This window comes from Eleutherodactylus coqui, chromosome 1 (genome assembly GCF_035609145.1).
Source record: "Eleutherodactylus coqui strain aEleCoq1 chromosome 1, aEleCoq1.hap1, whole genome shotgun sequence".
NCBI lineage: Eukaryota > Metazoa > Chordata > Amphibia > Anura > Eleutherodactylidae > Eleutherodactylus > Eleutherodactylus coqui.
This window is the reverse complement of record NC_089837.1, coordinates 515,765,274-515,789,564: the sequence shown is the minus strand read 5'-3', so window position 1 is coordinate 515,789,564 and position 24,291 is coordinate 515,765,274. Positions and strand designations below refer to the sequence as shown.

The window sequence follows — 24,291 nt, the reverse complement described above, 5'->3', positions numbered from 1 at the left end:
CCTTGCGCCCACATGATCTCTGCAAGAGCTGTGTGTTGACAGCCAGGCTTTTGTTGTAATGGAAAGGATCATAGTAGACTCTAATCCCAAAATGTATCTCTTTAAATGCCATCGTCAATGCTGATGAGTAACCATGACAGATAAAGGATTAGGAAAGGCTTCCAGGCATGTGTATTGGGTGGAGCCTTTAACATAGTCTAATTAATTGCTTGACAGTTTCAGACTCACCAGAAATAATTATTTGCTATACCAAAGCATTATCCCAATGATCACACAAACACTTAGCCTGGTGGGACTAAATAAAGGTTATTAATAGAGATGAGCGAGCGTACTCGGAAAAGCACTACTCGCTCGAGTAATTTGCTTTATCCGAGTATCGCTGTGCTCTTCCCTGAAGATTCGGGTGCCGGCACGGAGTGGGGAGCTGCAGGGGAGAGCGGGGAGGAACGGAGGGGAGATCTTTCTCTCCATCTCTCCCGCCCGCTCTCCCCTGCTCCCCGCTGCGACTCACCTGTCAGCCGCAGCGGCTCCCGAATCTTCAGGGACGAGCACAGCGATACTTGGATAAAGCAAATTACTCGAGCGAGTAGTGCTTTTCCGAGTACGCTCGCTCATCTCTAGTTATTAACGTTTGTTAAAAACAAAATTAAAAAAATATTTTTTTAATTTCTAAAAGTGAAAAAGGACCACACAATATCACTGTAATTTTAATCATGACTTGTCTAATTACTTCCATGCTGTCATTGCATAACCCCCCCCCCCCATTACAAGAGCAATATTACCAATAATAGCACTATATGTGGACCAAATTACACTACCAAACCATTTTATCACCACATAGTGACGGAATGATACACCATACTGTTACTGAATTAAGACATCTACAATAATCAGGATTGCCAATAACAGCACTATATGAGGGCCAAATAATGCCCCCAGCTGTGACCACATAATACTACCATAGTTCTACGCAGGCACTCTGCAGACTGTATAAGTGTTTACAGTACATTCACCTCCAGTGATGACAGGCAATGTTCCTCTTGACTAAAGTCGTTAACTCTCTCTTTTCTATATTGCCTAGACCATCATCACAAATTCTCCTGGTTGCATTTTGTCTCTGCAGAATTTGACACATGGAGCTCATTCACACGGGTGTATGCATATAATGCTGCTTGTATTATGCAACATTTTACCACCGTTTGAGCTAGCTAGCGCTGCATATGGCAACTATTGTGCACAACACATCACATCGTATCTCACGCACACTGTCATGCACAGTGTAAGTAGTTTCTTTTTTTTCCTGCCGCTCTGTTTTATAACAGCAATGCATATAAATATAATACAACTATCACTATGTACTTCCTATAAGTTCGAGACAGTATTTGCCACTTTTACAACCCCCCCCCCCCCCCAATACAGTAATGTTGCCCGCTTTAAAGACAGTGCTAATGCCCCACATGGCCACTATTTCATAAAAATGCACCTCATGGTGCCCATTAAGTAATCATTCCCTTCCTGGACATCTTTAAGTAATTAGAGCACCCAAAAAGGCTGCCTTTTAGTAATAATAATGCTCATTATTCGTTGTATGCATTAAAAAAAGTATATATTTACCTCTGTTGCTTTTCCAGTCTGCAGTTCACACCGCACTACTCCCACGCTGACTTCCAGGCTGCACAATTGCGTAATCAATTGACAATTAGCTGCAACATTCTTGCATACTCATCACATGATCGTTCTGTGCAAATGTGATTTGCGCAATGCAGATTGTAGATGTGGGCAGCAGCGAAAGCGGTGAGTATATATAATTTTTTTTTTAATTGCATTTCTACTAAATTTTTAAAAAATGGCCACTGCTGCCCTCAACCCAGGACCCAATCGGACCACCAAGATTTTCCCCGGCGGATTCTAAGAAAATAGAGACTCTGCTGGGTACATTATTCTATCAACGGTAACATAGTCTGACAAACAATACTAATAGCTTTGGCCTGTCTCACACCATCTGTCTTACTATCCTTACAGTATGCGTAGAATAGCATTATGTCTTAGCCACATTATTTACACCAAAAACACCCCACAGTTATAGAATGTCTAAACGCTCACTGCAGTAGCTACACATTATAGAATAACATGCATATATCATGCTTCTAATGAAAGGACTTCTATACATATAACAGATTTTATCATATCAAGGCATATTTGGACATTACTCTCTAATATTCTTTAACTCCTTAGTGACTGGGCTTTTTTTGCTTTTTTCCATTTTTGTTTTTTCCTACTCCCTTTTAAAAAATCGTAGCTCCTTTATTTATCCATCGACGTCACTGTATGAGGGCTTGTTTTTTGCAGAACGAGTTGTGTTTTTCAATGGCACTATTTATTGTACCATATAATGTACTAAAAAACTTTTTAAAAATTCTTAGCGGAGAGAAATGGAAAAAAAAAACGACATTCCACCATCTTTCGGTGCGTCCTGTTTCTACGGCGCACAAACGGCAACAAAAACGAACTGCTATTTTTATTCTATGGGTCAGTATGATTACTACGATACCAAACTTATATAGCTTTTTTTTTGCTGTAGTACTTGTATTTTTTTTTTAAGATATTTAATTTTTTTTCAATTATTTTCTGCGGTCATTTAGTGCGCGCAATAACTTTTTTATTTTTCTATCGAAGTAGTTGTCCAAGGGCTCAATTTTTGCGGGATGTCCTGTAGTTTCCGATAGTATCAATTTGGAATACATACAGCTTTTTGATCGCTTTTCATTGCATTTTTTTCTGGAAGACAGGGTAACTAAAAAAGTGTATTTCTGGCATTCTTTATTTTTTTTTTCGGACGACGTTCACCGTGCAGGAAAAATAATGCACTACTTTGATAGATCGGACTTTTACGGACGCGGCGATACCAAATACATATTTTTATTTTATGATTTAGATTTTTTAGCAATTGATATGGCAAAAGGGGGGTGATTTAAACTTTTATAACTTTTTTTTTACAATTTAAAAAACTTTATTGATCTTTTTTTTACTTTATTTTGAAGTCCCCCTGGCGGACTTTAACATGCGATGCTTTGATTGCTCCTGCAGTATGACGTAATGCTATAGCATTACGTCATACTGCTTTTTTACAGGCAGTCTATCAAGCCACCCTGTGTGGATGGCTTGATAGGCAGTCTGCTAAGGGAGCCCTGGGGCCATTCATTAGGCCCCCGGCTGCCATGACACCTGCACAGATCCCCCAATCTCACTGCGGGGGGGGGGGGGGGCCGTGCGGGACCCCCAAACAGCGTTCAGGGGATTTAAATGCCGCGGTCAGAATTGACAGCGGCATTTAAAGGGTTAATAGCCGCAATCGGCCGAGCGCGGCTATTGCCCGCGGGTGTCAGCTGTAATAAACAGCTGACGCCCGCGCTGTATGGAGGGAGATAGCGGCGCTACTTCCCTCCATACACTTCCTGCAGCTGCAGGATGTAAAAACACTATAGGGTGGTCACTAAGGGCTTAATACCATGAAATATAATACTTATTAATGACTGGAAATATCTAAATCATAGATACATTCCAGTGCTTTCTAGCATACGCACATACTAACTAGATGGACTCGTACAGTTGTCTAGCTTGTATACACTAGCTAACTCGTTTTAGGCAAACACATTTTATTGCAGTATATTCAACCATGATAAATTTCCGAAATGCAAAGGGCTTATTATGTGCCGAGGCCACCTCCTCCCTTTGGCGGTCATTAGCCCCATCCGCCTGCATATACCACATCCTTCTGCATCCAAAACCATCTGGCAATGCCACACATAAGAAGCTGTCCATGCGCACACACCCTAAGGGGCCGGAATGCACACCCAGCTTTCTTGCCCCTGGCCAATCCTGACTGGTTTGGGTCTGTTTAAAACAGTTATTCCAATTAGAGTATTTCTGAGGAACTATACAGCCTAGCCACAAGATTTGTTCACATTTCTTACACATACCTAATATAACAAAGCCCATCTGAGTAGTGGACTATCTAGTCTTTGAGCTAATTTAGCATAAAGCTAAACCAGGGAGTGTTCTTTAATGGATTGTCTGTTCTTTAGCCCTAACTGCCCAAAGAAGGTATGGAATTTGCATAGTGAATCCCCAGAAAAAACACAGAAGTAGTTTCTGTTACCAACAGCTAACATGAGATTGGACTGATGAGACAATATGTAGGATAGGCGAGAAGTCATGATAGGCAATAGAGAGAAGGACAAGGTCAGTAGTGTAGATGAGTATATAGCCAGAATACACTAACAAAAGGAGCAGCTGAGGAAACTTCTAGAATAGAGATGAGCGAGCATACTCGTTAAGGACAAATACTCGAGCGAGTATTATCCTTTTCGAGTATCTGCCTGCTCGTCCGCAAAGATTCGGGTGCTGGCCGGAGGCGGCCGGGGAGAGTGAAGGGAACTGGGGGGAGATCTCTCTCTCTCTCCCCTTCCCCCCCCCCCCGCTCCACCCTGCTCATTACCGCAACCCATTGCTCACCCCCCGCCCGTACCCGAATCTTTGCAGATGAGCAGGCAGATACTCGAAAAGGACGATACTCGCTCGAGTATTTGTCCTTAACGAATATGCTCACTCATCTCTATCCTAGAACCTAGGAAAGATATTGCACAGGCACTGGAGTGATGAAGGAAAGCATCATAAGCAGTATGGTAAGAGAGGAGATTGGCAGAGGAAGAATTACAATAGTATGCACTGGCCATCTAAGAGACCAAGAATCATAGCCTGTATTAGAGATCTCAGTAGGAGAAGGACACTGAGCAAGAGAGCGGCAGCAGGAAGAGACCAGAGTGCTGGCCAAGTTACTTACCTCTGGTTCATCGATTGTATGTAATATATGTGGTTTCTTATGTTACCTATGTTATGTCACATTACTTGGCATCCTAATATGCTGATTCTGTGATACAATTGAACCTGGTCTGGCAATTCCCATCTTTCTGTTTGCCTAGCATGTATTTAGTAAGAAAACGTAAATACTAAATGGAACAGGATCCCGGATCCAGGATGGAACAGTAAGTTCTAGTTGTTTTACTTTCTTTTGTGATCATTAATCATTCTGACATTTATGTGGTTGAGGGAATTATATATAAGCCATGTATACACTGCATTCTCCAGTCTACATTTCTTTGCCCGCTGGCCCACTGTGTTCAAGTCGTCGGCCATTGTCTTCATCACTAGAAATGGCACAATTTAGGATGACGACCATCTTGATGTTTGTGGGTCTATCGCTCTGTTTCAAAGTTGCACGGTCTGAATTAAAGGTAAACAGAATTATATTTCAGATTGTATTTTTGCATTGTATTTGTGTTTATGTAGATATTTCAGGCTTCTATATCTGACTTATTTGTTAGCAACAGGGAAGTATTTCTAATTGGACCAAATTCCTATACTTGTGTAGCTCTGTAACATTTCATTTGCTAATATGGTGTCCCTAATAGACATGTTTTGATAATAGGAATTGTATATTAAAGGGGTCTGGGTTAGAGGTAGATGGCAGCACAGGGGCACATGAGAGCTTCAGGGGGGCTCAGTTTATTTTATTAGATTTAGTCATGTGTCTAATAATGCTTAATCCAAAGAGGTCCAATACAGATTCCCTGACTCTGAAAGGAAGTAATCACTGGTGAAGGAAGAGTCTCATTATGTTTTTTACTATCTATGTCCCCCATGACGTATGTAAGACCTCTGGGGGACATTCACATGTTTTTTTATTAGACACTTTCCCACTGTAGCTGGGGCATCCATAGGAGCCTCAGCTACAAGGGAAAACAACCCCTTTAGTGACATCAGTTACTGGTAGAGCTGGCCAGGGTCTAGTATGACCCTCCAACTCTGCTGTAGCAGGGAACCTGGCTCCCCTAGTGAAAGTTACAATTTACTTTCACTTTCTAGTACACAGTGCTCATTGAGCGTTGTGTACTCGGGGAAGCAGAAGGCAGAAAGGGTTAAATACCCCTTCTGCCTTCTCCCCCGAGTTATCAGCTGTCACTAATAGCTGATAACGCATTCCTGCCTCTGATTGATTGCAGAGACAGGAGGCTTAAAGCGCCGCTGTAATTTTACATACGGATAAGCTTTAAGCCCAGGACCAGGTGCCGTAAATTTACAGTGCCTGGTCCTAAATGGGTTGAAGGGATTGTCCAAATTAAGAAAAATATCTCTCAACATATCCCCCATGCATTAAAATGACAAATCAGCAGTTACTCACCTCTCCCCGCTCCCCCATTCATCCTCTGTCGCCGGCTCAGGTATCCCTGTATTATCACTTTGCAGGCTGAGCCCATCTACAAGCAAGCTCTGGCAGCTAACGACAGTGCATCGACAGTAGTAAATGTGCCCCTATATAAATAATTCTGTCATACAGTGTGTAAATGCCATGCTCATATTGAACAATGTATTTCCAGCTTTCTTCTGAGGTATTTAGCTCCAAATGTTTAATCAGCTGTGGAAAGTGGGTGGAACTTGGCCAGGATTCAGAGATATTTATGAATTGCTTCTTTTTAAAAAGACAGTACATTTTTTTACAATCGCCCTACAACAGATGGGTGATGTAAAATCTGGAGAAGCATTTCTAGACATATTTAAAGAAGCGGCACATTTATCAACATCGTACAGCATTCGTTGTAGATAATAACAATATTGTGACCAGCAAAACAAAAATTAAGAAATTCCCACATAATAATTCCACTTTCCAACCAGTGCTTTTCTAGTTTTTGTTGTTAGTTTTTAGTAACATATGAATGCCTCTACACATTTACTGTATTAATAATGACAGATTTTACTCCCTTCTCTTCTAAGCTTAGAAGAGAAGGAAAGAAACAGTGTCTCTCCTACAGATGGCACATTCTATATCCATGGACGGCATATAGACAGGTGTGACAGGACAAGTGTTCTGTAGGACCCACTGGGCCACGACACCAGTATGAAATGCCTTTATTTCTTCATGTGAAATAAATGGGAAACCTTATAAACAAATTCACTAAATATTTATTTTTTCTGTTTTACATTTAGTGCATGTATAGTTCATGTTGGAATAATGCTGAATGTAAAAGCAGGTGTTGCTACAGATATAAGCCGATGAAGGAGGGCATATGTACACCAGATAACATGCGATGTTATGGCCCGGTGAGTACCTGTAAACAGTTTTTGTACTGGTTTCTCAGTAGAATTCATAATTGACATGGGCCTTAACATTTCAGATCCGTTACATATTTCCCTCATGCGGCTCTGTCAATTTAATCCACGGCAGAACTCCAAGACTGAGCTCTAGAATACTGCTGCTGATTTTTGTGCACATTTACAATGGGACTTAACCGCTGTCACAGGAAAAATTTATTTACAGCCACCTAACGTGGTTTCATCACCAAGAATTAATAGTTTTTTTCTGCAGTTTGGACTTAAAAATTTGCACAAGTAAGAATCTGATTTTTATGCCCTACAGACTAGATACGCAAAACATTCAATGGATTCCTATAATGGGGAGCTTTCACCCCAGGTTTTGGTGCAGAATCTGTGCCCAATTCTGTGTGGAAATCTCACCATGTGAATGAAGCTTAAAGGTCCTCTGTCCGCCTCCTGAGTTTCTAAGAACTCTTTACAGTGCCCACAGGATGTATATCTGGGAGCTTCTTATCTTATAACCCTACACAGAGCAGTAACTTTTTTATCCCTACTGGAGCTGTTTGAATAACTACACACTTCAATTATGTCATTCAATAAAAGGCTGTGATTGGTTTATCGAGTGCCAGCAATCGCTTGCTGGAGAAAGGGTATTCAAACCCCGTCACCAGCAAGAGATGCTCCGTCGGCATTGAGGACTACATGGAAGCCTGCCGAAGCACCACAGACTCGCGGGAGAGATCCAAACCGCGCCTGCAAGGTGAGTATTTTTTTCATGTAGTGTAGCAAGGGCTTGTTTTCGGGGAAGGGCTTATATTTCAAGCCTATCCTCACAAAAGTCAGGGTAGGGCTTATTATCGGGGTTGGTCTTATTTTTGGCAAAACACGATAGCAGCAGTGTGAAGCACTTTAATGCAAATCATGTTTTCGATGCAGTTTTGGGATGCATGGGTTTTACTTTACCACCTCGTGTTTTATCTGTATGAGCCTTACTGACAAAACCTGCATTAAAAACCTTATACAATTTTTAGTAAAACCATGTGCGGTGGGAGATGTAGCGTCAGACAGGATATTCTTGGACACTGAACCTCTGACCCCACGCTGCATCTACTTACAAATAATTCACTGAAAGGAATGAAATCCCTACAAAAATTCTTGTGTCAGTGATAACACACTTCCATTATAAGAATCCCTACTGCAGCCTACATGAATAAGTACTGGATGTCAACAATTCTCTTCCCCACCCCCTTATCTGTCATGGAGATGCTACTCCAGCCTGGGGATCAACTGTTACCTTCTCTTACTGACAGGTTTATGCCCAAACATGGCATGAAAAAGGCACACTTCTACTGCACCTCGTGGTCCACAGCACTGCCTTCTATGATGAGGGCCTCTGCCTCAGTCATCATCATGAAGTGATGGCGTTTCTATGAGTTCTGCCTGCAGGGAAGCTGCTGATCTCCAAAGTGAAGGCAGGATTTGTGTGGAGACAAGGTCAGCAGGAAGTCAGGATGTCCCTGGCTGCCTGACATACATCCAGCGGCCAGGGTAGAGGAATATTTTTGTATAGGGTCCCTTCCAAGAGACATCAGTGATATACGGCAGATTTGACAAATATTCCGGTAATCACGGAGCTCTCCCTTTTGCCTGGGAGTCTCTCGGATGTTACAGAAGAGTTGACAAGTCTGTAACAGTCTTTACTTCCTCCTGTGACATAAATGTGATGCCTTATAAACAAATTCACTAAACATTTATTTTTACATTTTTACATTAAGAACATCGGAAATGGATGTTTTCACAGTAATGAATGTTATGACGAATGTTGTAACGCTCCTGACCGTCTGAAAAATGCCAAATGTGAAAAAAAATCTTCAGAAAAAAAAGATCAGAAATGTATCGGTCCGGTGAGTACCTGCATCCAGCTGTCGCATTGCATGGTCATTGGTCAATAAACTGTCAGATCTGCATCAGATTTATTTATCAACATAGATCTGACAGTTTAATCCTTGTTAGAGTAAAAAAAAATAATAATAAATCTTGTTATTTGTATAGCGTCAACTTATTCCACAGTGCTGTCAGATAATTAATAATTACCCTCCACCAATATACACTCCTGTGAATAAGCTCTGGTGGGTGGGGGGTATATGAGTGGAACAGGTTGCCACAGAAAGTGATGAGTTCTCCTTCAATGGAAGTGTTGAAACAAAGGGTGGACAAATATCTGTCTGGATGATTTAGTGAATATTGCACTGAACAGGAGGTTGGACCCCATGACTCTTTAGGTCACTTCCAATAGACATATTTTTCTCTACTGGCTAACACGGTGCCAAACTATTTTGGTTTTATTTATTTTAATTCATTCGTTCACATGTGCATATTTTTTGTTCTTATTTTTAATTCCTGAAGAAAATGTAACATGCTCTATTTTGTGTGCATGTGAAATCAGCTTGTGTAGATGCATGCGGCATATGCAAAAGCCCTGCGTATCCGCGGTGCATATACACACCAGAATCAGTGATTTTGTTCGGATTTGTGTGTGCAAATAAGCACAGAATTGTGTAGGCAGGGCCACAACACAGTTATTGTTCATTGAATATACGCAGTGGGGCCTTCCCTTTGCAAAAAAGCGAATTAATTATATTTGGCCTGCCTGTGTCAGTCCTAAGGTCTCCGTGTACGTGTGTGCTGCGTGGAGAACGTACAAAAATCAGACGCAACCAGCTACGGTTGAGTGCAGCCTTGCGCCAATGTCTTTCCTGCCTGGGAAATCAAATCACTGGTAATACAGCATGCTGAGGGGTAGGGGTAGGCCTAGAGGATGTGGACGCGGCCGAGGACGTGGAGGGCCAAGTGAGGGTGTGGGCACAGGCCGAGCCAGTGCGGTGGCCAGGGGTAGAGGCAGGGCCAGACCGAATAATCCACCAACTGTTTCCCAAAGCGCCCCCTCGCGCCATGCCACCCTGCACAGGTCAAGGTGCTCTACGGTGTGGCAGTTTTTCACTGAGACGCCTGACGACCGACGAACAGTGGTGTGCAACCTTTGTCGCGCCAAGATCAGCTGGGGAGGCACCACCAACAGCATGCGCAGGCATATGATGGCCAAGCACCCCACAAGGTGGGACGATGCCCGTTCCCTGCCTCCGGTTTGCACCACTGCCTCTCCCCCTGTGCCCCAACCTGCCACTGAGATCCAACCCCCCTCTGAGGACACAGGCACTACCGTCTCCTGGCCTGCACCCACACCCTCACCTCCGCTGTCGTCGGCCCCATCCAGCAATGTCTCTCAGCGCAGCGTCCAGACGTCGCTAGTGCCACAGTTTGAGCGCAAGCGCAAGTACGACGCCACGCACCCGCACGCTCAAGCGTTAAACGTGCACATTGCAAAATTGATCAGCCTAGAGATGCTGCCGTATAGGCTTGTGGAAACGGAGGCTTTCAAAAGCATGATGGCGGCGACGGCCCCGTGCTACTCGGTTCCCAGTCGCCACTACTTTTCCCGATGTGCCGTCCCAGCCCTGCACGACCACGTCTCCCGCAACATTGTACGCGCCCTCACCAACGCGGTTACTCCCAAGGTCCACTTAACAACGGACACGTGGACAAGCACAGGCGGGCAGGGCCACTATATCTCCCTGACGGCACATTGGGTGAATTTAGTGGAGGCTGGGACAGAGTCAGAGCCTGGGACCGCTCACGTCCTGCCCACCCCCAGAATTGCGGGCCACAGCTCGGTGGTGGTATCTGCGGCGGTGTATGCTTCCTCCACTAAAGCACCTTCCTCTGTCGTAGAATTCCTTTGCTGTGTTGTCGGCGAGGGTGTCATCTCTCGCTTCTCCATTGTAGAAATCGGTGTGAACTCTCCCTTGCCAGGTAGTAGTAGTAGGGTTTCCATGAGACTCTGCACCGCTGCACCATTCTTAATTGGCTGTCCTACTGAGATAACAAGCTGTCTGGCCTTCCATATTGGGCCATAATCATGAGCTATGCCAAATGCATTCCAGGAGTCAGTGTAAAGAGTTGCCGACTTACCTTCTACCACTCCACACGCCTCAGTGAAGGCCTCCGGTTCCGCTTCTTGCCCTGAGACATGCGGAGGAAGAGCTTCTGCGTTTAGGACATCTTGTTGTGTGACCTCTGCATATCTGGTTCGGAATCATCAATCCTCACCCTGATACCATCTACAAAAGAAAACTCAAAATATGCATCATTAACAGTGTGTACATCACTACAATAATGTCAGAATCTTGTTGCACAGAATTTTAAACAATTTTAAAAAATAGCTGATCTGCCATACTCAGATCACCTATGCCTCCCCTCCCCCCAGGAATACCTGATTAAAAGAAGAGTAGCCGGGTTCAAGGTATTACAATATTGGGAAGAAATATTGGGGGAGGCATGGAAAGAGCACATTGTAGCCGGATCTAATAGGCCAGAGATAAGTGCTTTGGTTGCACTTGCATGAGTATGTTCTGGGTGTCATTTGGGGTGTGGACCACTAGGGGGTAGTCCAATACCAACTTAGAAGATTTGTCAACCATTGCCTGTACTGCTGCCACCGCACAAGCAGATGAGGGAGCTCCTCGAGTCACTGGATCTAACCTCATGGCTGTGGTTGTCCTCCGTGCTTTTGTGTCAATACTGTCATATGGCCGGCAGTATGAAACAAGGCCCAGAAAGGTGCGGAATTTGGCAACGGGTGTATGTACAGGTATGGCCTGCAGAACTTGGTTAGTCTTTGGAGGCCTCCAGGCCTTACAGCCTTCTGCAAGAGAAATTAACAGTGAAATTGTGGCCGGTTGGCAGTTTTTTCCAAAGCATCAGCACACAGCACCTAAGATGCGTGTGCTGACCCTTCACCCCTTTTTTTTTTTTTAACTAGGGGGATACTGTTTGACCCAGGCGTGTGTATCTGGGTCTCGTATATATTATCATGGTGGGTATATTCAATTTCCCTATGCCTGTCTTGTGGGTGTCCCATAATTTGTCAGGAACCGTGGAAAGCTGAGTTTGGGACAGGAGAAAAAACAAAACTTTTTCTTCTGGCTATCTATGATTCTTACCCCCTACTTGAATAAGAGACGTGTTCTTGCATTATCTAGCTCCACCCCTCTGAATCAGGCTAATCCCTTACTTCCTTATTCTCTCATTCAAGTTTGGCAGTCCTTGGGTACACATCACAACCCAATAAAGATAAAGTCTTATGCATCACACAATTTACATTTTACAAATTACGGGTCAATCTGCCCCGTTCCTCCTGTGGATACCTGGCCTTATCGTTACCTGCTTGTTTCCTATTCCTTGGCTTCTCTACAGTTTCTCTTACTCCCTGTAGTTTATTTATTTATTTTATATTGTCTGTGAATATACGTTACTTGTGCTGGGACTACAGGGCAAGTAACTTCCTCTTTTTAAGTCTCTCGCTCATGTGACAGCCCAGCGACAGGATTATAAGGGAGAACGTGGCTAATTTTTACTTTTACAACAGTTTTTGTCCCAGACTTCCGGCGACTGGGCAGATGCAGTCTTGAATGCCGGGCATCTCCATCTGATTGGTAATGTACTGCAATTCTTCCTATTTACTAAACTGTTATATTGAACGCTGGTGTCTTTGGCGTGTGTTAATACAGACGCCATTTCAGCCCACCTTCTCTTCCTCTTTCTGACACTTAGGGAAGTTCTAACGTCTAATGCATAAATATTATGTTCACAGCGGTTACAATTGAATTGGGGACTTGGCAAACATAGACATATTTTCTTGTGGGCATGGTGGGCTACGCAGTCTGTTACAGTTTGTATTCTTAAGAGCCCCCTCAGGATGTGAGTGGCATATAACTTTTTACATTTATGTGACGGGCGTATAACAAAGATTAGAGATTACATAACAAAACATACGAGTAGTTTTAACATCCAACATTAGTTAAATAACTAACAAATGTTACAGCACAAGAATTGCTTTGCTTCTATTAAGAGTTCCACTTCCTCTTTTTAAATGAAGTTAGCAGCTTTTTTTTTTTTTTTTCCTCTAAACACATTCAGTTAACCCTTTTTATACATTCACTTACGGGCACAAGCCTATACTTTCAAAGTTTAACAATTCAACAGCAACAGAGTCTAGTAGTCTGTCTTTTACTAGAAGGGATCCAAAAATGCAACCTAACCTATAAAGTCCAAACCCACAGCGCGCCGCTGTGTACGGTGCATTATCTTGGCTATAACCCAGCCAATGCATTCTCATTGCTAACAATCCCTTCTTACAGTTGAGCAGGACTGATACTAATTCTATATAACAACTCAGCAGGATTAGCTCTACACAACAGACAAGCACACTAACTTTATATAAAGGACAGGTAGGACGTTTTAAACACACAGAAAGATTGCTTGATTAATCAATGATAACTTGACTCTCCACCCCTTCCACACTTTTCTGGAGCGTGTAAGAATTGACCTTGGTACAATGTTTGTTGCCTTTCAATTTCAATCATGGCTGTCAGATTCATGATTATAGAAGTCTCCTCAGACGCCGGACACAGTATGCCCCGCCCTAGAGTCTCTAGCATTTCTGTCGCTACACAGTTTATTAATTTACCCTCAGACGGAGGGATCTACTCGTGGACATTTAAACAATAAACAAATATTTGTGGACCACCATCCTCAAACAGTGGACCGTAACCACAGCAGTGGGCGGGGTAGGGATTATTCTGACTACAGATCTCCCATCCGAGGGTACTTTTCGTCAATAACAATCCTTTTTGGCAATTTGGGCAGGACATGGGTGGTATACCCACACAATTAGACAGACAAATAGACGGAGCACCAGTACGGCTGGTTTAGTCTAAACTGCCCCTCGGGATACTGTCTGGCAGTTCCCTTTCTTCGGAAGCCTTTTACCAGACTTTACCGAAGTAGCGATACCTGTCCAGACGTTTGACCGTTTCCTGACTCTAAGGTTTTAGACACCAAACCTGACCCGAGCAGGACCACCTAGTCAAACTACCCCGACAGGTCCCCTTACTCTAAGGTTTTAGACACCAAACCTGACCCGAGCAGGGGACCCCACGGGGACTTCCTCCCCCTTAAAGCAATTCACTGACCTTGCCAACCGACCAGTACTCTCAAAACGACAGGCATGTAAACATTCCTTTATATCTTATGACAGGTTCTTATCGAGTGATCGAGACTTAAAAGTACCTGTCGTGCAGTTCCAAATCGTTCGGCCTTGACACGGCACATAGGCGAGCCTGAACTCAGCCACACAGGTATAGATAATTAATTTATCTTACCGTGTTCTGATGATATTTTGGGCCCACCAAGTCCAAGGTCGCATATGTCCGTGTCTTCTGTCCGCACTCTATGGAACCTATCGATCACTCCCCGTACGGGCCACCAGCTGTCGCGGAACCCTCCTTTGCGGAACCACGGCTTACTCAATTTGGAATGTTTACACCCTTCCATATTAGTTAGAATTGAGGAAGCTATGCATGCTGAACCTTGTGTCAGTGTGAAAACTTCTTATGCGCATTATCAATTCAGAATTAATATGGAAGGGTGTAAACATTCCAAATTGAGTAAGCCGTGGTTCCGCAAAGGAGGGTTCCGCGACACCTCCTCCTCCTCCAACGCAACCTCTGTCTCACAATCAAGATGTGTCAGCAGCACGTCGCCAGCAGTCGGTGTCACGCGGCGTGGCAGCACAGCGGTGGGCAAGCGTCAGAAGGCCGTGCTGAAACTACTCAGCTTAGGAGAGAGGAGGCACACGGCCCACGAACTGCTGCAGGGTCTGACAGAGCAGACCGACCACTGGCTTGCGCCGCTGAGCCTCCAACCGGGCATGGTCGTGTGTGACAACGGCCGTAAGCTGGTGGCGGCTCTGCAGCTCGGCAGCCTCACGCATGTGCCATGCCTGGCCCATGTCTTTAATTTGGTCGTTCAGCGCTTTCTGAAAAGCTACCCCCACTTGTCATACCTGCTCGGAAAGGTGTGCCAGCTCTGCGCACATTTCCGCAAATCCCACATTCACGCTGCCACCCTGCGGACACTGCAACATAGGTTTAATCTGCCAGTGCACCGTCTGCTGTGCGACGTGCCCACACAGTGGAACTCTACGCTCCACATGTTGGCCAGACTCTATGAGCAGCGTAGAGCTATAGTGGAATACCAACTCCAACTTGTGCGGCGCAGTGGGAGTCAGCCTCCTCAATTATTTACAGAAGAGTGGCCCTGGTTGGCAGCCATCTGCCAGGTCCTTGGAAAATTTGAGGAGTCTACCCAGGTGGTGAGCGGCGATGCTGCAATCATTAGCGTCACCATTCCTCTGCTATGCATCTTGAGAAGTTCCCTGCAAAGCATAAAGGCAGACGCTTTGCGCTCGGAAACAGAGCCGGGGGAAGACAGTATGTCGCTGGATAGTCAGAGCACCCGCCTGTCTATATCTCAGCGCGTTGAGGAGGAGGAGCATGAGGAGGATGAGGAGGAGGGGGAAGAGACAGCTTGGCCCACTGGTGAGGGTACACATGCTGCTGGGCTGTCATCCTTTCAGCGTGTATGGCCTGAGGAGGAGGAGGAGGATCCTGAAAGTGATCTTCCTAGTGAAGACAGCCATGTGTTGCGTACAGGTACCCTGGCACACATGGCTGACTTCATGTTAGGATGCCTTTCTCGTGACCCTCGCGTTACACGCATTCTGGCCACTACGGATTACTGGGTGTACACACTGCTCGATCCACGGTATAAGGAGAGCCTTTGCACTCTCATTCCCGAAGAGGAAAGGGGTTCGAGAATGATGCTATACCACAGGGCGCTGGTGGACAAACTGATGGTAAACTTCCCATCCGACAGCGCTAGTGGCAGAAGGCGCAGTTCCGAGGGCCAGGTAGCAGGGGAGGCGCAGAGATCAGGCAGCATGTACATTGCAGGCAGGGGAACATTCTCCAAGGCCTTTGCCAGCTTTATGGCTCCCCAGCAAGACTGTGTCACCGCTCCCCAGTCAAGGCTGAGTCGGCGGGAGCACTGTAAAAGGATGGTGAGGGAGTACGTAGCCGATCGCACGATCGTCCTCCGTGACGCCTCTGCCCCCTACAACTACTGGGTGTCGAAGCTGGACACGTGGCCTGAACTCGTGCTGTATGCCCTGGAGGTGCTTGCTTGTCCTGCGGCTAGCGTCTTGTCAGAGAGTGTGTTTAGTGTGGCTGGGGGAATCATCACGGATAAGCGTACCCACCTGTCAACCGACAGTGCCGACAGGCTTACACTCATCAAGATGAACAAAGCCTGGATTTCCCCAGACTTCTCTTCTCCATCAGCGGACAGCAGCGATACCTAAGCAATACGTAGGCTGCACCCGCGGATGGAAGCATCGTTCTCTTTCACCATCCAAAACGGGGACATTTCTGCTTCATCAATCTGTGTCTAATATTCCTCCTCCTCCTCCTGCTCCTCCTCCTGAAACCTCACGTAATCACGCTGAACGGGCAATTTTTCTTAGGGCCACAAGGCTCACTCATATAATTTTTCTAAACAATTTTTATATGTTTCAATGCTCTTAAAAGCGTTGAAACTTTAACTTGAACCAATTTTTCGTTAAACTGGGCTGCCTCCAGGCCTAGTTACCACAGAAGCCACATTAACCAAAGCGATTAATGGGTTTCACCTGCCCTCTTGGTTGGCCATGGCCAATTTTTTGGATGTACATTAGTACTGTTGATACAGCAATTTTTGTGGGCCCTCGCCTACAGTGTAATCAAATGAATTTTTAGCCCACCAGCATTACAGCTGACGTTACATCCGCTGTGTTGGGCAATGCAATGGGATATTTTTGTGTATCGCCGGTGGGTTCCAGGGAGCCACCCATGCTGTAGGTGCACACGGAGTTTAACCTACATCTGTCCACTTGTAAAGAACCCCAGTCTGACTGGGGCATGCAGTGTGGGCCGAAGCCCACCTGTATTAAGCACAACATTACTACCTCAGCTGTGTTGGGCAATGCAATGGGATATTTCTATGTACCGCCGGTGGGTTCCAGGGAGCCACCCATGCTGTGGGTCCACAGGGACTTCACAATAGGGAGTTGTACCTGCCTGTGTCTATGAATTAAAAACCGCGGTCTGACTGGCGCATGCAGACACCTTGACAGAATGAATAGTGTGTGGCACATAGGTTCCCCATTGCTATGCCCACGTGTGCAGCTCCTGATGGCGGTGGCACAGGATTATATTTCTCATTGCTTCTGTACAGCATTGTGGGCTATCGCCCCACCCCTTTTAAAGAGGGTCGCTGCCTAGCCGTGCCAACCCTCTGCAGTGTGTGCCTGCGGTTCCTCCTCATGGCAGACACACTTCTAAATAGACATGAGTGTGACGTGGCATGAGGGCAGCTGAAGGCTGCGCAGGGACACTTTGGTGTGCGCTGTGGGGGGGAGGGGGGGCGGTTGGGCAGCATGTAAGCCAGGAGAAGTGGCAGTGGAGTGTCATGCAGGCAGTGATTGTGCTTTGTTGGAGGAAGTGTGGTGCTTAGCTAAGGTATGCATTGCTAATGAGGGCTTTTCAGAAGTCAAAGTTGTTGGGGGGGGGGGGTGCACTCTTGCCGCTATTGTGGCTTAATAGTGGGACCTGTGAACTTGAGAACAGCCCAACATGTAGCCCCTCGCCTGCCCTATCCGTTGCTGTGTCGTTCCCATCACTTTCTTGAATTGCCCAGATTTTCACACATGAAAACCTTAGCGAGCATCGGCGAAATACAAAAATGCTCGGGTCGCCCATTGACTTCAATGGGGTTCGTTACTCGAAACGAACCCTCGAGCATCGCGATAATTTCATCCCGAGTAACGAGCACCCAAGCATTTTGGTGCTCGCTCATCTCTATTTCTTTCCTCTCTTTTACATTTAGGACAATGGAGATTCATGTACTGAAAATGCAAAATGTAACAGCGGATGTTGCCAGTCACCAGGCTGGAGCAGGACTTATGCAGGTACATGTAAACCAAAAGCAGCAGAAAATGAGCCCTGTGGTTTTAAGGTGAGTTTCTATAAGTAGTTTCTTCCTCCGGCCAGATTCACATATCCAACAGCGAGTTACGCCCAAAATTCTCATGCGCAACTAACATCACAAGGACACCCCATCCATGTGTTCTGTGATGTGTGGGACACCGCAGATTACATATCCAATTCTCGTGTGACACTGACATGATAGAATAGGCAGTAATTTTTTTAGACTCAGCCAATTGGTTCGACACAAAAAACACTCACAGGGCAGAGGCTGGTCAGCAAGATGAGCCTGGCTGCAGCATTCAGGATAGATTGGTGAAGGGAGCGTCTGGTGCAGGGAGGACGATCAGCAGCGAGTTGCAGTAATCGAGCCGAGAATGAATGAGGGCAACAGTCAGCGTTTTTAGCATGTCCATGGTGGGAAAAGGGTGGATTCTTGCAATGTTCTTGAGCTGCAGGTGACATTTTTATGGCAAGAGATTGGATTGGATCACCTTCTGCTTTTTTAAGCCTGCTAGAAATACGGAATGCAATCAGATAATACTTGTGCGTTAAAAACACAAAACTGATGTAAAATGCACCGACACAGTGACATCAGTCAGTTTTCATGGACTAAAATCGCATTCACCTGTGTAAATAAGGTCTAATTCAATGTAAAAGATCGGAGATATAGCGTCAGACAGGACATTCTCAGTAACTGCCCCCCACCCCCGGCCTCACACTGCATCTCCCACCGCTGATTGTACATGCTATTGACAGAGGAGGTTAGGGGTCTTAAGTGTCTTCATTAACGCTATCATCTCTTTCTTCAGTCTGTATCTGAGGTCTATGACACCTGTCCCTGCGAGAGTGGACTAATATGTAGCAATCAGGAGTCATACGGTATCAGAGGATTCTGCAAGAAGTCAGGCTCAGCAAATAAATGTATCTAAGAGCCGTGAAAGTATCTGCTGGTATCTACACGGATCTACAAGAGGTTGTCAGTCTTATGGAAATAAAGCTTGTACAACGTCCTAATATGTTTTGTCTTTCCTCACTGTTTTCAAGATCTCTGCTTGCTGTCAGTAAATGAAAACTTTGACATTCAGAGGCTGAGAAGCCGTCACCTTGTCTGGCTCACACAGCAGCAGTTTGTTACAATGTAGCAGCCAGGAGTCTAGAACAGGAGTGGTAGGGGGACTGCTGATGTGTGGAGCTCATAGAGGATTACTTGGAGTGTTAGACAGCCTAGTTCTCACATCCGTGTGCTTTGTGTGTTTGAAACTGACTTCATACTTACATTACACTGACCTGTTACAGTCAATGTGACTCTGCAGACAGGTAGAATTTACTATTTAGCTCTTCTTTCCTGTAGCCCTAACAGCAGTACATCTAGACATGGGATCTATTCCCCTACCATGCACACAGCCTTATATGCACAATACACAGATAAGGCAATGGACTATAACAGGCTGAGAACATATATAGATACAATCTACTTACAGTTTAGGAGGTTCTTCTCAGTTGCCGAAAGCTACAGGCGCCATTGCACCAATGATGTCACACACAAGCAAACCGCTACCTGTAGCACCAGCAATAAAACACTGCAGTCTGTGGAATCTCAGAAGGAGTTAGAGCTGAGCAGCACACAGCTGAGCACCCGTGTCTGTGTGTCGGTGTAGTGTGTACATGTACTGCACAAGAGTTCAAGAGAAAATCATTTGAATATAAGGGCTTCTTTACACTGGTATATGGAGCGTATTTGCTCATAAATCAGTGAAAAGTTCATTTTTTTTTTACATTTCAAACTCTGCGCCAAAAAAAGGAGCAAACTAAAAGACAGCTCCTCCCCTATCTTTTCTCATGCATAGTTATATTGCATGAGCATCATGCTTCTGCAAAATAAAGCATTGAAATCAATGGTTTTGTTTCATCACGTTTTGTGGCTGTGATCTTCACACTCGTAAAACAATCCAAAATCAGGGTCATGTGTTTAAACAGCAAGGACAAGAAAAAATGTAACTCAAATCCAATACAAGAAGGGAATAAGGAGCCCTGTGTCTATCTACACTAGGTAGGGCAATAAAAATATACAACGGGGAGGAGATAAGGTCCTTCTTATAGGGCTTGTTCACATTGTAGTATTGTAAGCATGTCGTAGGGGATAAATCCCCACATGTACATGTGCTGCTATGTTAGAACGCCAGGGAAATGGTCCATGTAAAAAGAGGTCTCAGCTTAAACTATTCTGCTCTTACTTCTTGGATAACCTTCACTAATTTGTAACATAGTATGTAAGGCCGAAAAAATACATATGTCCATCCAGTTCAGCCAATTACCCTCCAATATGTATCCAGAGGAAAGCAAAAAAAATGAATGAGGTAGAAGCCGATTCTCCCCATTTAAGGAAAAAAATTCCATACTAAGGGCTCCTACCCACTATCGTTTTTTTTCACTGCAAAATTCGCAGGTTTTTTTTTTCTACAGGGGGTCTATGGGACTTGTAATGTTAAAATCGCGATCGCGCAAAATCGCGATTTACCGCGAAATCGCGATATTGCGCAAGCACGATTTTAGCTTTACAACTCCCATAGCCCAAAGACCCCTGCAGAAAAATAATAAATGTCAATCGGAATAATCCGTGGATCACCGACGTTTTCTGAAGTAATAAGTATTATAACATATAATATTGTCTTTCCTCTAGACGCAGAGGATGTCTCCTTGCTAGAGTCACAGTCCTGGGTAAAAACAGATGATGGGAGACATCTCTGTATTGTCCCCTGATATATTTATACATAGTTATTAGGTTGCCCCTCAGCCATCTTTTTTTCAACTTAAATGACCCCAATTTTGATAACCTCTCTGGGTATTGTAGTCCACCCATTTAGTTTAATACTTTAGTTGCCCTCCTTTGTACCCGCTCAAGCTCTGATATGTTCTCCTGGAGCACCAGGGCCACTGCACACAATTTTCCATGTGTAGTCTGAGCAGTGACTTGTAAAGAGGAAGAACAATGCTCTTGTCATGCGCCCCTAGATCTCTTTTGATGCCCCCCACCCCCACCCCGTGATCCTATTTACCTTGGCAGCAGCCAAGTCCTGTATCATGTCGGTATTACCCATTGTTCTCCCATTTTGTGTATAATGTTGACATGTATTTCTTCTGCCCAGGTGCATAACTATACATTTATCAGTGTTAAACCTCATTTGTCACTTTTCTACCCAAACACCCAACTTAGGGCTTATTCACACTACCATAGGGGCAACAATGCTCAGCAGTACGGATCGTAGTTGAGTCTTAATGAGGGAGAGTTCTTCTCCGGTGCCGAGAGTTCAAACTCCACACCAGAGTTTCAAAAAAGAGGCGGCAAGCTAATGGATGCCCGATCTGTTTTGCATGTGGTATTCATTACATGCAGGACAGATAGGGCAGGTCTATCTTTTCCCGGCCATACAAAGCATTAGCGGGATAGGAGCTAGTGAAAATGAAACCACTGAAATCCCATAGAGCTCAGTGGTTTTGTTTGGTCAATGTTTACACGGCTGTGATTATATTGGCCATATAAAGTAAGAAAAGTACGTTTCATGTGAAATTATCCTAAGGCCGGATTCAGATGAGCGTGGTTCTTTCTCCTTATGCTGTCTTGATAATCACAGCCATATAGCAGGGCAAAATGAAACCATTGATCTCTATGGGATTTCAGTGGTTTCATTTTCACTAGCTCTTTTCCTGGATGTGATTTGTACTGTACTAGCTCTCATCCTGTCCCACCTCCTACCCTTACAGAGAGCCGGCAAGGGAGACGGAAAGGGGAGACACTTTACCAGAGCTAAACTGTCTTCCCCCACCCAATGACATTGCAGGCTTGGCATATATACGCGGTGCTCGGCCGTCTGAACGGGCACACAAACGTTAGATTTCGGGGCCTGGTCATGCATTTTATGTTGCCGGCAGGATTAATGATCTTGTCCGGGATTTAAACTTGTCTAAACAACAATTAGAACTTCTAATGGCCTATTTACACAATGATTATCTTTTCTTTCCTATTTTGTGGTAAAATAACGTTCAGGTGAAAAAGCTTTTATGAAGGCCTTTGAAAAGCAACACTGTGAAGATAAGTGGCGATTGTTCATAGACTCGTCAAAAGTTAGTTTGAAGACTCTGCTTCTGCATAATGGAAACCAATTGCCGTCAATACATGTAGCACATGCTGCTGATATGAAAGACATATGGATCTTAGGCATATTTAGGCAAAACCGCCTCGCATCTGTGAAGTTCAATGGTGAACCTTGCATGCACATCGCATGGCATGCGAGAGCCTTGTGATATATTTAAGCTCCTATTTAAATCAATGGGCATTCCGAGGAATGCAAAAAAGTTAAAGCATGGCTCATATATATGACTCCATTTAAAAGAATGGGGTTTATATTTGTGTGTGATTTGTGCGTTTCCCAACACACAAATCTCTTGCAAGCTTCTCATCCGTGTGAAACCGGCTTTAGTGAATCCCGAAAGAGTGTATATGCCTCACCGCATATAAAACTTGGATGGATGAAACAATTTGTAAAAGCAATTGATAAAAAATCTGCAATATTTATGCATTTAAAATCAACATTTTGCAAAGCCAGTGATGCACAACTAAAGAAAGGAATTTCTATAGAGCCACAAATAAGATCAATGACGGATGCTGAAAATTTTCAGGAATTGTTCACTCCATTGCAAAAAGCAGCCTGGTTGTCATTCAAAAATGTCTCCTGTTCTTGGAAATCATAAATTGGAAGACTATTATGATATAGTGTATGATCTTGTGAAATCATACCAAGCTATGGGATGCAATTAGAGATGAGCGAGCACCAAAATGCTCGGGTGCTCGTTGCTCGAGTCGAACTTTTTGCAATGCTCGAGAGCTTCTTTCGAGTAACGAACCCCATTGAAGTCAATGGGAGACTTAAGCATTTTTGTATGGGACCGATGCTCTGCATAGGTCATGACTTGTGAAACTCTGGAAAACCTCAGAAAGTCATGAAAACACCACAGAAACGCATAGGGAAGGGCAGGGGCAGCATGCATGGCTGCATCTCAGGCTCCTAGGTCCCACTATTAAGCCAAAATGGGGGCAAGAGTCTGGCGTCACCCCCCTAACAATTTTTACTTCGGACAAACCCTCATTAGCAAGAAACACCTTAGCTAAGCACCACACTACCTGCAAGGAAGGACAATCATTGCCTGTGGGTAACACCGCTGCCTCTTCTCCTGGGTTACATGCTGGCATTGCTGTCCAACACCCCCGCACGATCCTGCGTCCACAGCGCACACAAAAGTGTCCATGCGCAGCATTCAGCTGCCCTCATGCCACACACTCGCTTCATAGCCACACCACCCTCATGTCTATTTATAAGAGCATACTGGATGAGGAGGAACCTGAGGCACACACTGCAGAGGGTTGGCAGGGCAAGGCAGCAACCCTCTTTGAAAGTGTGGGCGATACCCCACAATGCTGTTGAGAATTGATGATAAATTGACGTTCGATCATCATTCCAATCTAGTGCCACCTCCGTCGCAAAATTGTCAGGAGCTGCAAACATGGGCATAAAGAGGACGCAGGTGCCAGCACTTCTACATATCTCAACAATGCAGCAATACTCTGTGTGGGAAGCGAGTGAGCGGGCCCAGGGTCAGGCTCGGTCCCAGCCTCCATGTTGTGTGACCCAAGGTGTCGCGAGTTGCATAGCAATGGGAAATCCATGTGTCCCCACAAATTTCATTCTGTGTAGGTGTTACATAGCTCAACACCGCAATGGAAAGTCTTTGAGTACCTTGCCTATGCTGTTGGTGCACAAAGATGGTATTACACAAGAAGAAATCAGAGTGCCTAAACATGGCAGAGTTTCACCCCGCAAAGGACCTCGGCCCACATTTGTACCCTAGTCAGTCAGTGTATTTGTGCCAGACAGGTAAAACACCGCAATGGGAAGTCTTTGTGCACTCACAGCATAGGCAAGCCAAAGGAACTCAAGCATGGTATTACACATGAGGAAATCAGAGTGCCCAAACATGGCAGAGTTTCACGCCGCCAAGGACCTGAACTCACATTTCTACCCTAGTCAGTCAGTGTATTTGTGTCAGACAGGTAAAACAGCGCAATGGGAAGTCTGTGTGCACTCACAGCATAGGCGAGCCA

General features: G+C 44.8%; 1 long non-coding RNA gene across 1 annotated transcript; it reads left to right on the top strand.

Moving 5' to 3' along the window:
• Positions 1–5,153: 5,153 nt before the first annotated feature.
• LOC136614615 (uncharacterized) lies at positions 5,154–18,838 on the top strand. The gene is made up of 4 exons (XR_010790958.1): positions 5,154–5,294; positions 7,045–7,158; positions 8,928–9,056; positions 18,034–18,838. It is a non-coding gene; the product is annotated as an uncharacterized lncRNA (long non-coding RNA).
• The last annotated feature ends 5,453 nt before the right edge of the window (positions 18,839–24,291 follow it).